The sequence below is a fragment of the Halictus rubicundus genome, unplaced genomic scaffold (genome assembly GCF_050948215.1).
Source record: "Halictus rubicundus isolate RS-2024b unplaced genomic scaffold, iyHalRubi1_principal scaffold0099, whole genome shotgun sequence".
Lineage (NCBI taxonomy): Eukaryota > Metazoa > Arthropoda > Insecta > Hymenoptera > Halictidae > Halictus > Halictus rubicundus.
Window position 1 is genome coordinate 99,981 of NW_027488640.1, and position 13,295 is coordinate 113,275.

Sequence of the window (13,295 nt, forward strand, 5' to 3'; positions counted from 1 at the left end):
TGTCCTTTATCTGCCTAAACAAATCCGCGAAAGTTTTTTGTTCCGTGGTTTTAATTATTACTGCCTCGCTTCTTGGACCCTCCGGCAATTTCTTTCTCTTTTCTCTCTCCTCTTTCTCTCTTTTCTTTTTAGCCACTTCCTCTTCCTCTTTCCTTTTTTTACTCACTAATCTTTTTTCTTCCCTCTTTTTATTGTTCTCTACTAGTTTCCAGCCTTCCTTACTTCCTTCTTTATCCCCTTCTCTATTTTCTAATCCTACTTCTTTCTCCTCTACGTTCTCTCCTTTCTCTAGTTCCTCTTCTTCTTCTATTCCCATAGCTTGTACTCTATAGTTTCTACTATTACTATCCGTTATCGCTTCTCTTCTTTCCCTTAATATTTCGTCCCTACAACTTCCCCTTTCGAGGCACGGGGAGCTCTGTGTTCCAGAGTCTCTCATAAGTAATGATCTTTTCAATTTCTTGTTTTCTAGTAACAGACTAACATTCCTAATTTTGGCGACCGCTACCTCCAGCTGCCTGTCTGCTTGCGCCGCGTGTTTGGTAATATTCGCTTTTACCGCCTCGTTGCGTTCTGTGAGATAATTCCTCACTTCCCTTGTCGAGGATCTAGTTTTTTTTATTTGTAACGGTTGCGTTTTCCTTCCGCGAGCGGTTAATCGCGAGAGGAAGGAATTCTGTCCTCTCCTGGATTTGCTCAGCGGCCAGGGTCGGCGGAGAGGACAGCGGGTAAAATAAACGTAGGCGGTTTTAGAAAAAGATGTGCCTTATTGCCGGCGGCCTCTTGCCCCGGTTACTGACGAGGGTTCCCGGCTGGCGGGCTCCGGTGCGACGGCTGGCTGTAAGCAGCACGAGAAACGACAATTTTAACCTAATCTTACTCTAAACTAAACCTAATATATACACAGTAAAATTATGACGAAACGCGGAGCGAGCGGAGTTCGCTAATGTGACGGTCACGCGAAGCGAGCAAGATTCGCTTGTACGGCGGTAGCGCGGAGCGATCGGGACTCGCTATTTTACGGCGGAAACGCGGAGCGATCAGGACTCGCTGTTACGGCGGGAACGCGGAGCGATCGGGACTCGCTATTTTACGGCGGAAACGCGGAGCGATCAAGACTCGCTAGTACGGCGGGAACGCGGAGCGATCAGGATTCGCTGGTTTTTACGGTGTTTCCGATCCGGTGGATTTCCGTGATTCCGGGCCTACAGCTGGTCGGTAGGAACCACCGCGGCTCGGCGAGATGATAGTGGATCGATGTTTCCTCGCTGATGGCCGAGCGCACGGTGGCCGCGAATCTGCTCCGACTCCGGACCGACGGGACGCCCCACCCGTCGTCCCCGAATCGGATCGCGGTGGGGGTCGCTCGCACCTAGGCGAGCCCAGGGAACGAGCTTCCCGTCACCAACGTCGTAGCTCGTGCAAGACGAGCTCCGAACGCGGCTGCGATCCGATGAGGACTGCCACGAATGTGACGCGACGCCTGGTCGCGGACCGGTGAGCGAATTTCGCAGGATCGGCGGAAAGGAATCGGGGAGGGGGGAGAGAGCTGGAGCGCGCGACGAGTAGTAGCGCCCGGAGACACTGCTCTCGTCCGTCTGCTCACTCAAGACCTCCTCGCGGTACTGGTGTCGCTCGCACACGGATGAAGCCGTAGTACGGGTCCCACCAAGCACCAGCGTGTTCGCACACACACACGGAAGAAGCCGTAGTATGCGTGTTCACACGCGGCTGCGAGTGACCAAGAGCTTGGGATGATCCCCGTTGAGCAGCTCCAAGCCAACTCCGAACTAAACGCGCTCTGCTCCGGTATTTATGCAGAAAGCGCGGATCACGGAGAGCGCGCCGTCTCGCGAAATGTTCGCGAAGCGGCGGCGTGCTCCGATTGGTTCGCGCTCGGGACGGTTGCGGATTGGCTCGCACTAAGGTACGCTGTGCGAGCTCGCGACGGAACGCGGATTCCGCCGTTTCGTCGCATATTAACGCTTCTATTTCTTTAATAGTGTTCTCAATGTCTTCCTCCACATCTACCTCAGCTTCTCCCCCCTGCTCCTTGTTGTTCCCTTCCCCTTGTCCTAGATCTATCAACATTACTGTATTGTTTAAGCTGTCTTCCAGTTTCTTGTCTATTTTTTTCCTTTTTGTTGAATTTTCGTTGTTTGGAGTCGAGTTGTTAGCTAGAATTAAGTCTACTTCGTCGCTCTTCCTGCCTCTTTTTTCCCCCTTACTCTCTGCTATCTTAAATGGGGTTGGGAAGTTCCCCTTCTCTTTATCTTTTTTTGTTTTTTCTTCTATTCTGTTCATCGTAGGTGTTAAAAACACTTCCGAATCCATATCCTCCTGCGTTTGAGTGCTTTGAGCACTCATTTTTATTATTTACCCCCCTGTGGGGGCGCTTCCCGCTTATTAGCTTCTCTAACCTTTAGTTTTATTTTCTCTTTTTTTTTTTTTTTTCCTTTCAGTTTCTGTCGCTTAACTTATGAGATAGGTACTTTCTGATTTATCAGCTACTAAATTTAAGTTAAATTCGTCTTTTATTTATTCTTTCCAATTTACAGCTAAGATAAGATGCCACCTTATCTTTTTGTTTCCATTATTGTTTCGCATACAGTATATTTTTATTATTATAATAGCACCGCTCGCAGTGTACTTCTTATTTTCTAGAGTTCGCTTATATCTAATTTTATCTACGTTTACTCTAATATCTAATATTAATCTACTCCTATCTTTAGTCTTATTCCTAGTCTTACAATTACCCGCAGTCCTATGTCTATATCTACAACCTAACGTGCCTTCCGTTCTACGCTAATACCTAGTTATGTATTATTTTTATTATTTTGAAGATTTTTTCCCTATTCTACCTACTATACCTAAGGGTTATCCTAGAATTACCCGTCCTTTCGGGGATTACCCGAAATTGCCCCAGAAACCGCTTTTTAGGGGGGCCGCCGCAAGAGTAAAGAGGGGGTTTTCAACTAATGAGCCCCCACTTTTTTTCTTGTGTACGTACAGCCCTTGAGGAGTCCGACGATCGGCCTGTATGTCGTTTTCTCCTCAGTCCCGCCTTTCGACCAGTGGAGGTCGGTATCTCGGAAAGAGGGGGGGTGACGGCGAAATTTTTTCACCACGGGGAAGCCTTATTCCCCTCCCTCGTCCCTACTCCTACTTTCCGTTTGTACCTTTCGGACACCCGGTATATCGCAAAGCTGAACTAGCTCCGACTTCAAAGTTTCAGGGCTCGTTGCAGAGCTCTCGGCCTCCCCTACAACTTCCCCTATTTACTTCTCCGGACTACCCCCGAAACACACCTCCCTTCTCTGATTTCTCAGAAAGGGGAGGGGTAAATCAAAAAATTTTTGCAGGGGGGAGAGAAGCTCTCCCAATTACCCCCCGCTTATAGCCTATCCTCGATAATGGTTCTCTTTAAAATTTCATCAAAGTCGGAGCAGGTTTAACTTTATTTCCGCTACCCTATTTCTCTTTTGCTTTCTACACTATCTCTTCTTTGTTAATTAATCACGCCGTATACGGCCGTTCTTTCACTTCTATCGGTTGATGGTTAGGTAGATCAAGCTTCGCTAATTATGATCCCTTCATTGCTTATTCTTTTTTCTAATTCCCTTCTGTTTAAAGATTAATTCTTATTCCTTTTCTTTTGTTTCAGGTGCAGAAGATGTATGCCACTACCGCGACTGCGTCTGCCGCTGAATCTGCCGTTTCCTCTATTTAATCTATTTATTTATTTATTTAATTTAACTTATTTTATTGCTACTATTTAACCTTGTGTCTACTGTATCTATTGTACTATTATTTTTCTTCATAATTCGCTCAAGTATTTTAAAATTGTTGTAAAATTATTCAGATTTGTAGAGTTACCCTAACTTCCTAAAACATTGCTATTATTACTTCGAGATTGAAATTGAAATTACCTTATTAGTTAATCCGTTAACCATTGCCTATGTGCTTTTATCTAACTCTTAATTAAATTTTCGGAGATTAGAACTTTTGAATTGAAACTTTATTTTTAAAGTGACTTAGTGGTTTAGTGAATTTGAATTAGTGCATTTCCCTACTTTGTTGATCTTGTTTTTCTCAATTTTTATTATTAATTATTAATTATTAATATTCCCTAATATTATTACTATTATTACTCCTCTAGAGGTTGAGACCAGGTGGAAAAAGGTTCCTATGACTCCTGAGGATTTCCCTTTTAGCCAGTAAAAGGGCCAAGAGTCTCCTTTCTCAAAAACCTCCGTTACGAGAATTAGTTAATAGAATTCTCTGTAACCCTCCGTTATTCATGTTTTTCCGAGTACTGGGTAGAATGGACACGGCGTTGGTAAGCCCAACTAAGAGTTTATTTTATTTATCGCTACAATAAATAACTAAATTCCTACCGTGTCTTCCTTCTCCCGTGCTCTCTTTCTCCGTTTTGTAATTTGGATTCCAGGTAGCCTGTTTCCCTCAAACACTCGTTTATTCCTTGCTTATTCGCTTGCGCGCCGGACGGCGGCTCGGCTTTTTTCCGTAGGAAATTGCACGAATTTTCCACTACCAATTACCACTTCATACACTTTTTACTTTCAATAAATACTATAAGAGAAAAAACTCTAAAACTAAGAATTCTAGTAGACACTAGACTTCCTTGAACTACACTCTCGCTTTCGATATACAATCAATTTCAATTTCTACCTCAATCAAAATTTGTCTGCACTCGATCGCGCACCAATTCTTTCTAACCCTAACCCTAACCCTAACCCTAACCCTAACCCTTTTTTTTTTTTTTTTTTTTTTTTTCGTGGGAAAATGCTTTACGCATTCCACGACTCCCTGGGGGGAGTCGGGGTTATGTGGGACTGCCCTTGGGGGGAGATCCCCAAGGGGTACCCACTAAAAACCCACGCCCACCTAAGCTAAAGGGGAGGTGCCTGGATCACGCGAGTACTCAACAGGACACCTCCCAGCTAATACATGCCACCCCGGGGGAGGGGGTTAGCCTCCCCCACTGCCTACTCTATAAGACCCCGGGCGGAGGGACCCGCCCGGTGTCCCCATCCCTGGAGCCTTCGGATTGGGCTTCCCGAGCCCCAGCTCGGTCCACCCACAGCTCCCGGAGTCTTCGTGTCCCGCTCGGGGCCGGTATCCCGAAGGAACCAGCCCCGGCCGGGGCAAGAAGACGCCGCCACCGGAAGGAAGGGCCGTCGGAGGCGTGATCCGGCACGCCCCGACCCTTCCTCACCCAATACCCCCCACGGATCCCCCTCCCCAATCGGGGAGGGACGGACCGACACCCCCCCAAACCGGGAAACTAACCCGGGGGGTGTCGGCCTATCACGGGGGGAGCTGTGCTCCCCCCCGGGGGCCCGGGTTAGCTCACGCCCGGGGCCCCCAAGTACGCCGCCCCCAATGGTGGGGGCATAACAGGGCGCGGGGGAACCCCCCGCGCCAACCCCACTCCGCCCCCCACCACCGGGGGCACACGTTGACGCGGGGGAGACCCCCGCGCCCTCCCAGCCGTCGCCGCCCCCCTCCTGGGGGGCACACGTCGGCGCGGGGGTCGTCCCCGCGCCCACACCCTCCTCGCGGAGCCCGGGTCCCGTTCCCGGGCCCGCTCGGCGGCCTCCTTCTGCTTGATAACATCCTCGCAGAAGGAGGCCACCGCCTTCCACGACCTCACGCTGTCGACCATGTGGTCGACCACGGTCGACAGCGAGAGGTCCCACCCTTCCACCGCGGCTCTAAGGACACGGCGCGGCTCAGCCCAAGCTGGGCACTCCTCCAGAGTGTGCCGCGCCGTGTCGACATCTTCGCCGCAGTGGTGGCACCGCGCAGTCGGCTCCCGCCCCATTCTATGCAGGTACTCTCCGAAGCAACTGTGGCCGGAGAGCACCTGCGTGAGGCGGAAGGTCAACCTTCCCCGCCTCCTGCACCATATATAAAATATGGGCAGGAGGGCCCGGACAATCGGACGTGTGGAGGGCGCCAACAGCGCCCTCCACTCCGATAAACTTTCCGTCCGGGCCTGGCGATTCTGGCCCTCGAGCTCCTCCTCCTCCTCGCGCGTGAGTTCCACCCCCGGCGGGCGGCGGAAGGAGCGGGCGATGTGGTATAGCTTCGCCCGCTCCGCCGCCACCACAGTGAAGGGTGGAATCACGGCGAGGAGTCCCGCCGCCTCGGTGGAGATGGTGCGGTACCCCCGTATGACCCGCAAGGCCAGCCGCCGCCGCACTCTTTCGAAGAGTTTGCGGCTAGGCGTGCTGGCCTCGAGCGAGCGGTGCCATACGGGGGCCCCATACAGGGCTATAGACCACACCACCTCCGTATAGAGGCGGCGCACTTTCAAATCCGGCCCCCCGACATTCGGCAGCAGCCGCGCCAATGCGGCTGCCGTCCTCTCTAGTCGGGGGGCGAGGAGCTCGAAGTGTTCTTCGAATCGCCAGCGGCCGTCTATGACCAGGCCCAGGTACCTCATCCTGGGCCCGATCTCGACGGAGGTTTCAGCGACGCGAATCCGGAGGTCCTGACCATGGGGTAGCCGCCGCGGCCGAGGCGATCCGTACATCCAGATCGCCTCGGTCTTTGCGGCGGCCACGGTCAACCCCATCCTCCGGATTCTTCCGACCACGCGGTCCAGGGCGGCCTCATACAGGTGCCTGGTTCTCCTCCAGTCCTCCCCCTCGGCATAAACCAGGGTGTCATCTGCATAGCAGATGACACCCGTATCCGGGGGGAGGACAACCCGCAGCACCGCGTCGTACGCCAAGTTCCACAGGAGCGGTCCGAGGACCGACCCCTGCGGGACGCCGCGGTGCGTCTCCCTCGTGTAGACGATGTTATACCGGCCGGTAAACATCACCTTCCTGTCGCGGAGATAGTCGCCGACCACCTCCCGGAGATAGGGGGGCACCTGGAAGTGTTCCATCGCCCCCACTATCTCCTTCCAGGGCAGGGCGTTGAAGGCGTTAGATATGTCCAACGACACCGCCACCAACGCCCTGCCCCGAGCCACAGCCCGTTCACGGAGGAGGCGCAGACGCTCCAGGGCGTCAATTGTGGAGCGCCCCCTCCGGAATCCATACTGGCTGTCGCTCAGGTCGGGACCACCCCGCGACAGATGCTCGACGAGGCGGGCGGCAATTATTCTTTCGAATAGCTTGCCCGCCTCGTCGAGTAAACACACCGGCCGGTATGCAGAGGGAGACTCTGCGGGCTTCTCCTCCTTTTGGAGGAGAACCAGGCACGCTTCTTTCCAATCCTTGGGGAAGACTCCCCGGCGCAGGCTCGCGTCCATGACGCTCCAGAACGCCGGGGCGAGGACCTCCATAGCTAATGCCATTATACCACCGGGAACCTCATCGGGGCCAGGGGCCTTCTTGCCCCTGGCCCGGAGCTCCCGGACGGCCTGGTACAGCTCCCACTCAGTGACCCGGAACTCGTCCGACCATTCCATGGTCGGATACGGGGCGCGTTCCCTCCCCCCCTCATTCCCATCACCAGGGGGGAAGAGGGTGTCAACGACGCGCCCCAGAAGTTCCGGGTCCAACCGCTCCGTGACCGGGGACGCCCAGGGGCGGAGCTTCCCAAGCACCGCCTTATACGGGCGTCCCCACGGATCGTCACGGAGGGTGAGCAGGAGCTCATTCCAGGCCTTGGCCTTAGCAGCGGCAATCGCACGCTTGAGGGCCACGGCCGCCGATTTGTACTCCCTGTACAGCTCGGCGACCCTCGGCTCCGCGTCGCCGCCCAGGAAATGGCGGCGACGGGCGCGGGTGTACTGGCGGCGGGCTCGGCCGGCCGAACTGCGAAGTTCGGCCAGCTCCCCCGACCACCAGTAAACAGACTTTCTCGGGGGCTGAGCTCGGACCCGGGGCATCGCCGCGTCGCAGATCATCTGCAACGTGCCCCGGATCCAAGTCGCCCCCTCATTTACCCCGCGCTCCCTGGCCGAAGGCCAGGCGGAGCCAATTATCACGGCCCTCAGGAGGTCCCCATCTAGTCGTTTCAGCGCCCATCTGGGCGCTGACGGGGTGCCACGTCGGAGGGGCGTGTCCAATGGCGAGTCCGAGACCACAGCCACGTCCATCAAGACGTAGCTGTGGTCAGACAGGGTCTCTCCACTCCAGACCCGCCAATTGGACACACGGCGTGAGGCGGCGGCTGTCGCGAACGACACGTCCACAATTGACCAGCCATTCCACCTCACGCACGTAGGCACGGAGCCCCGGTTTAGCAACCGGAGCTCCATCCCCTCCGCCCAGTCTTCCAGGACTCCGCCTCGGGCGTTGGTCCCGGGGTTACCCCAGGTGGTGGACCTCGCATTGAGGTCCCCCAGGACCAACACTGGACCGGCTATATACGGGGCTATCATTAGCCCCAGCCGGTCCAGAAACATCCCGAGTTCGGCGGAGTCACAACTGGGTGAGTTGTAGCACCCCACGACCAGAAGTCTTCCCCATTTAACCATAACCATCCCCCTGCCCCGTTCGACCACGGAGCAGGGGGGCACAGTCGCCGAGTGGCGACGCCACCACACCGCCACGGAGCCGTCATCGTCCCCGGACCAGTGTGGATGGTCCGGGACTCTGTACGGCTCCGTGGCGACGGCCAGGCCAACCCCCCACTCCTCCAGGCATTGGACCATTAGGTCCTGCGCCTGGCGGCAGTGGTTGAGGTTGGCCTGGAGTACCGGGAGAGGGGACCAGCGCGGAATATGGGCCATTAATTGGCCTTCGCGCTGGTCCCCTCCTTAGCCGCCGGTGCGGGTGGCGGGGGGTCTTTACCCCCCGCCCCGCTGGGGGCCACCTCCACCTCCATACTCTCCCGCTTGGAGGTTGGGGGACCGGCCGTTTTCGCCACCGGGTTGTCCGGTGGCGCAACAGGGGTGGGCGCCACACCGCCCGCCCCCTTTTTCCCCTTCTTGGCCTTTGGTGGCGGGGAGCACGCCTTGCTCCCCGCCTTGTGGCCCGCCGGTCTCCCCACGGCCGCACACACTACACAGTGGGGTGGCGCCTTACACTCCACCGCCTGGTGGGTGGCGTCACCGCAGCGGTAGCAGTGACCGCTGCGGTCAACCTCCGCAGTGCACCGCTGCCGAACATGCCCCAGGGCAAGGCAGCGGAAGCACTGCAGCAGCCGAGCCGCCAGCACAACCACCAGGGCGGTGGACCACCCCACGCGTATTTTTCCGGCCTTCTCTATAGCCAGGGCCGCCACGGCCGGGCACTGCACCCATATGGTGCCGAGCCCGCTGGGCGGAGCCTTAAGCTCCCCTACCCTAACGGACTCGGCGGTGCAGCCCCCGGCTTTAGAAACCGCCTCCACTACCTTCTGGGGGGTCACGGATACCTCCAGGCCCGTGAGGCGGAATTCCGCCTTCTTCACGGGCCTGGACACCTTTACGTCCATCCCCCCCAGGACGGCGGCCATTTTGGCGGCCAAGGCATCGGCCTTGGGGCCCCCATCGGCACCGGGGACCTCAATAATGAGGCTCCCGGTTACCGCCCTCTTCCAATGGAGGGCCCCGATGCCGAGGGCGTCTAAATCGACGCCCTGGCGGGCCCTCCTAATGGCCTCCTCATACGAGGCCCCGCTCCCCTCCGGGACAGTCACGGTGACTGCCGCGGGGCGTGGCGGGGCCCTGACCTTGGCTCCTGCTTTCCCGCCTTTCGAGGCGGGGGCAGCGGCCCTCCTTGCCTTTGGGGCGCCAGCCGAGACGGCTGCCACCACCTCAGCCGCGGCCTTAGCAGCGGCCTTGGCCGCGGAGATGGCCCGCCTCCCGACCACCTCCACCCAGGACCCCGGCTTAGCGGGGGTACCCGGTGCGGGCGCAGGTGACGGGGCCGGGCGGGCGACCGGAGGCTGGGGAGCCTCCCCAGCCTTCTTCCCCTTCTTCTTCTTCCCCTTCTTCTTATCCCCCGCCCCCGGGGCAGGGCAGGCGCAGGGACGGGCCGCGGCGGCGACGGAGGGGCCGGCGGCGGCGGCCGGGGGTCCCCACGGTCACCACGCCCGGTCACGCGGCGCAGCTCCCTCCGCATCTCCTCGCGGAGGGATCTGAGGCCCTCCTCCATGAGGGCCCGCATCTGGGCCATAAGGTCCAGCTGCGCTGGCGGGGTCGCGGTGACCTCGGCGGTGGAGACCTGCGGCAGGGGGGGGAGCGTCCCGCAACCGCTTCATCACCATCAGCTCTCCCCTGATGGCTCGAAGCGAGTCGCGGGTCTCCAATAGCTCCCGCCTGAGAGCCGCATTCTCCAACCGCAACGCGGCGTCCCCAGCGTCCGCTTTGGTGACAGGGGCGCGGGAGTCGGCAGGGGGTCCAACCTGGACACCCCTCCGCTCCAACTCCCGCACTGCCGCCTTAATATCGGCGGAGGCGTCGCGGATCCCCTTCAGGTGCGTTCCCTTCAGGTTCCGGCTCGCCTCCGCCAGCTCCCGGGCAACGTCCGACTTGTCCGCAATAAAGGCGGACAGTTCCCCGGGGAGCATGGACCTTATGTCCGGGCGGACCTCGTCCAGTCGCTCCCGCTTCTCCTGCGACGGAGTCGACTGTTGAACGCCCGGAGGGGTCAGCGACCGCTTCGTGCCCGCCCCGCTGGGGATGGGGGGCGCCGACTGGGTCGAGTGGTCCGATAATCGGTCCACTAGGCAGAGCCCCCACTACCCGGGTAAGGCTATATACGCACTGGAGGCGCCAGGTATCCAGTGGTTGTTGGTGCGCTCGCGACTGGTGTACCCCACCAGCCACGCCCTGTTGCCAGGGCGTACCCTCTCGCCGCGCACCGAAGCTTAGGGTTGGGGATTTTTTATAGAGGTTATCATCCTCCCGGCCCGGCCGGTTAAGGCAAGACCACCGCTCCGGTAAAACATGACCACCGGTTTACGGCAAGGGCCCTGCGGCGACCTCCCCGGTCGTTATCGCAGGACCCATTCCGCGGTTTTTCATCCCTCCGTGTGAACCTTACCGGCAAGGGAGGCCCTGCCAGGATCCGAAGATCCCGCCGGCATCGTCTCACACATCATTAGGACTACTTCCCGCGGAATACCCCTCGCTCCGTTAGCAACACACAACTGTGTGTGTTCCCAGGGACCACCACGAGGAGGTGGAGCGTAGAGGATTTTAGGGATATGACCGCCACCACTGTGGCATACCTAGTAGTGGATCCGAGTCACCACTACTAAGCCCATATCCCCTCGGTCCCCACCCTAACCCTAACCCTAACCCTAACCCTAATCCTATAAATAGTTAAAATTTATCTCGCCACGTGCTTTCGTCTAAACCCGCCATCTTGTCGCTCTTTACATAAAACCCCTTACTGCTATTGACCCTTTCTACAATTTACTCGGTTCTGTCTAGTCTTTTCAGGTTTCTACCTTATCTTTTCGCCCCCTGCGCTACCGCAACCGTGTCGCCAACCACTACGCCGCTGGACCTTACATTTATTTTTCGCTGCGCTTTTCGCTGCACTTCTTCTTCATGCCGCAGTCTCCCCAAGGAGGGGGGTCCTTCGGAGGGAGGGAGGGGGGTCCAGGGTGTTCTCCCACGTACCGGGTGTCCCGAGAAACGCCGGATGAGTGCAGAAGTTGATTCCAGTGTGACAGCTTTAGCCCGGTCCCGCGAAGTCCGCTTCTTCTCAGGCATCCGCTGTCCTTGGTGGCTCCTCCTTTTTCCCCTCCGTGTCCTCTTCTCCCGCGTCGTCGTCCTCCGCCTCTTCGCCCCCCTTTCCCTCCTCCGGGTCCTCCCAGATCGACCTGCAACATAAAGAAAGAAGTTTTTAAGCGCATTTATATTCTAGTTTTGTTTCTCTTTTATCTTATGTTTTTGTTAGTACTTAACTCGTCATTTTTTTTACAGGTCACACATTCTTTCGGCATCTGCAGATTCCAGATCCTCCTCTGTCCCTCGCATGACCGGGTTATCCAGATTTTCCTTTTCTCTCTTTCTCTCCTCCTTCTCCTTTTCGGTTAGTACCTCCTTGCAAAATTTTGAGAAGGTTCTCCATGCATTTTCGTCTGCCAGAATTCCTTTCATGATCTCTTCGATTAGCAGTGGACCCGTTCTGGTGTTTAGTGCTTCCCTCAGTGGCCTCCTCTCCTCCTCCCATCTCTGGCAGTCCACCAAGGTGTGCTCTGGTGTATCCGGCGTTCCCGCATGGTACCAGCACTCGTCCGTACCTGTCTTCCCAATTCTGCATCTGAAATTATTGAATACTCCATGCCCTGTTAGTGCCTGTGTTAAATAGAAGTTCAATTCCCCATGCTTCCTATTTTTCCAAATCTCAATGTTAGGTATTAGTCGGTGCGTCCACCTGCCCACCGTTGCAGCGTTCCATTTCTCTTGCCATCTCTCGTCAGTTCTCTCTTTTGCTCTCTTTCTAATGATTTTTTTCAATTTATCCCTCATTCTTTCCAGGGCTTCTTCTCCGTACTCTTCCGGGGCCTCTCTACTTTCGTTACTGTTAATCCTTACAGCTGCTGTTCTTTCCATGCCTTGATCATTTTCATTTTCTATGCCAGTTTGATTTTGTAGGGTTTCGAACATTTCTATTTCTTCGTCGAAGATTTCCCTTCTTTCAATTACTTTGAGGTCCCATGGCGGTATTCCCGCTAATACAGATAGTGTTTCCAATGGCACTGATCTATATGCTGATACCACTCTGGCTAAGCCGATTTTTTGGGTGTTTCTTAGAATTCTTCTAATCGAAATTTTCTCCGCTGCCTCTGCCCATATGGGAGCACCGTAGAGAACAATGGATTCTGTAGTCATATAAAACAGCTTTCTCGCAGATTGTTTTGTCCTCATTTTATTGGTCATTACGCTGCTTAATGCAGCCATCGTTTTAATGGCCTTGTTCGTGCTATTTTCTATATGTCTTCTAAAGCTTTTGCTCTTGTCAAATGTCACTCCCAAATATTTTATTTCTTCTGAGGGTTTTATTTCTGCGTCTCCTATTTTAAAAGTTAAGTTTTCTTCCACTTTTTTACAATTCAGCATCATTGCTTCCGTCTTATTTTCTGCTAGAGATAGTCCTACCGAGGCCATCCACTGTTTCGCCTCTTCTGCCATCTGTTCCGCTCTTATTTTCAATCTGTTTACCGTTGAGGCTTGTACAATTAGTGCCAAATCATCCGCGAAAGCGATCTTTTTTGACATCGGTGGGTGTTTTGGGTCTTCGTTGGGTTCCGTAACGCAGAACCTTTAACTCACGATCCCGAAATAATTGAGAGAAATAAAATGTGATTTGTGGGAGAGCTAACTGATTTATTGCTATTACCGCTGCGATTCTCGGAAAAGAGAGCGA